General features: G+C 40.4%; 1 pseudogene; it reads left to right on the top strand.

Annotated features, from left to right (window-relative positions):
- The first annotated feature begins 713 nt into the window (after positions 1-713).
- Positions 714-3,120, top strand: part of LOC106735749 (V-type proton ATPase subunit G 1 pseudogene) — a 3,817-nt pseudogene continuing 1,410 nt past the window's right edge.

Genomic DNA, 3,120 nt, shown 5'->3' with positions numbered 1-3,120 from the left:
GTGGTGAGAAAGAGCTACAGGTTTACAGGTTGCCCCAGTGGCCAACCTTACTTTGATATATGCTTTTCACAGGCTTTAAGATATAATTTTCAAGTTAGTGTTTTACCGTCTAGTTATTTGATGTTGTCTATTTTTTTATGTTAAAAATTGTAAAGCTAGAGGGCAAAGAAGAAAACTATTTTCAAACTTGTAGTTTTGTCTTACAAAACTTGTAGTTTTGACTTAAATAAAAAGACAAATGACATTTAAAAGTCAGTTTCTCAGTCATCTTAGCCACATGTCAAATGTTTATAGCTACACAAGGCTACTTACTGCATGGGATAACACTGATTAGAACCTTTTTATCCCTGCAAGAAGTTTTATGAATGAAAATGAAAAATCTTCAGGGCAGTGCTGCTGTAGAATTTGGCTTTTCCAAGGTTATTGTCCAGTTAGAAAACTGTCTTTTGCAATAATTTGCAGAATATTCTAATGCAAATTGGATTAAGTACTCATATGAATTCACTTGTGCATGAAACGGAAGAGTCTAGAGGTAGTGAGTCCTTTGAGTGAGATCTGATAAAGATTCTGGCTTTCTTTTATACGTGACTCTTCATTCTCATGCTGATTTTCCTCATGATATCAGAATAAATGCAACAGTCCCAGGCTTTTCATTTGTATTCCACATTCTCCAAAGGAAAGAGGAAAATTTCTTTACTCATGAATCAAAAGTCATGCGTTACACCCTGCCCCATTTGTGGTCCCTGGAGCTAATGACTGTGGTAAGGAATCTACCATCTATTGACTGCTTTAAGTCTAAATGCCCATCAGTGGGGCCAGGGATATGAAATTATGCTGAGCTACTTAACCCAGTCAAGACAGGGCCTGGTCTCAGAGCTGGAAGTATGGTGCATACCTCAACACCCCAGCTGTGCAACCCAGTGGGGAACAGAAGTAAAAGAGACCCCAAGGTTCACGACAGTAACTCTGCTAACTGAATCTTAGCCTCTCCTGCATCTTTCTGGGCTTCATTTTCTCACAGGCCCTGTGAAGAGGCTAAATCATCTCTGACTCTTGCTGATGGCTTGGTGTGAATTTTCTTAGCAGGGTCAGGGCTAGAGTAGGGCATGTGAATCTCCTAGGGCACAATAGCTAAGAAAGAACTCATTCTCAAGTGCACGCAAGTCCAGGGTCAGTACCTAAAACTGAGAGCCTCCTAGTATTTTGCCTTAGGCACCACGTTTGCCATGCTCTGGTTCCTGCTCTGTTTATCAGTAAATCAGTTTGTTAGAAAAGGTGGGTTCTCTCCTTTTCTTTGAATTCAAAGGGGAGTTTTCTCTTATCTAAAACAGCAGTGATTTTCAGGTTCAAAAATGCACACAGCTTGCTAGAAAAAAAGGCTCTGCTGTTTGTATCAAACCAATCCATCTCCCCAATGGTTGTTCTGATGAGTTGGATGATATTATGACACAATAGAAAAACATATTACCCATTACAAATGGCATTGCATTATAAGCTATAAATAATTGATAGGCAATGATATAGAATAATAACTTTCCCTCAGAGCTGTTTGTCTGAGGCCTTAACAATTTGCTCTGTTGAATCATAGACTAACCTCAGAGTAGCAGGTATAATAATACTACTGTGGCTGACCTGATGAGGAAAAGGCAGACTATGGGGACTTGGGAGTTAGATGGAGAGGGGGAATTTGGATAGGGCTACCAAATCGATCAAATGAAAATACAAGACACACAAATATCGCATGGACTGTACCCATTTTTAAATTGATGTATTTATTTTGTTTATCTGAATCAAGGTTTAACTGGGTGTCCTGTATTTTATGTGGCAATCTTTGTCTATTTCCTAATGTCATAGAAAATGGTCACACAATTAGTAACCTAAAACAACACAAATGTATTATCCTTATAGTTCAAGGGGTCAGAAGTCTGAAATCAGCTTTACTGGGATAAAGTCAAGATGTTGCAGGACTGTGTTCTTTTAGGAGAGAATCCGTTGTTTGGCCTTTTTCCAACTTGTAGAAGCCACGTGCATTCCTTGACTTGGCATTTATATCCTGACGACTTCTGTGTCCGTCATCATACCTTCATCTCTGACTTCCTCCTGCTTTCCTCTTCCAAGGACCTTTGTGATTACATTAGGCCCACCAGGATAATCTTTCCACCTCACGGTCCTTAATTTAGCCCTATCTTCAAGGTCTCTTTTGCTATGTAGCTAACATAGTCACAGGGTTTCAGGGGTTATGGCATGGACATCTCTGAGAGAGGGGTCATTATTCTACCTATCAGATCTAGTCAAGGTAGAAGTGTCTTGTCCTGAAAAGTTGCCTCCCGATTCCTACTCCTCACAAACTGGACTGGATTGCAGCTATTCTGAAGCTCTTCTCTGTATATGTCTTTGCTCTCTGACATCTTTATTCACAGATTGAACAAAGATCAATCTTTCAGAATCTGCTCTTCTGTTTGAACTGTGGGGGCATAGGTAGAACTCAATTTTTGGAGTTAGGACAAATCTGGGTTGGGATTCTGACTTCCTTTGTGTATAACGGCAGATTTTCTCCCTCATCATTTCCTAGTTGGTGGAATAAGAATAACAACATTGTACCCTTCTTCCGAGATTATTGTGAGGATGAGAGATATTTGGTTAACATGTACCAGACATTATGCAAACACCCAAGACTAGGATAGTAGCAGTGCCTGCTGATGGAGGGCACAGAAAGGTTTTAAACATGGTGGAAGTATATATCTCCTTTCTGAGAAAGCACAGAGGTTAAAAGGTAAGGGGCTGGTAGATTTCTAAGCATCTCAAGGTGCTCACCTGATGATTTGTGCTAGGAGTTCCTACAACTCACTCTAACCCAGAGCCAGTGTTTTCAACCTCTGCACTAGTATTGTCTGGGGCTAGATAATTCTTTGTTGTGGGGGTTGCCTGTCTTTCAGACTCCATGTCTTCTCTCTGGCTCTGATGTCCTCAATGTGATAGGACACATTAATTTGCTTTGACCCCAAATACCTCCCTGGTGGTCACTGGTGGCCACCTTGTCATCAGTCGTTTACACCTAACTGTGAATGAAGAATCTGAGACTAGGAGTTGGTAGAAGAGAAGAGAGCAAGGAAATGTTCA

The sequence above is a fragment of the Tupaia chinensis genome, unplaced genomic scaffold, assembly GCF_000334495.1.
Source record: "Tupaia chinensis unplaced genomic scaffold, TupChi_1.0 Scaffold000513_1, whole genome shotgun sequence".
Taxonomy (NCBI): Eukaryota; Metazoa; Chordata; class Mammalia; order Scandentia; family Tupaiidae; genus Tupaia; species Tupaia belangeri.
This window is presented reverse-complemented; position numbering and strand designations above follow the sequence as displayed.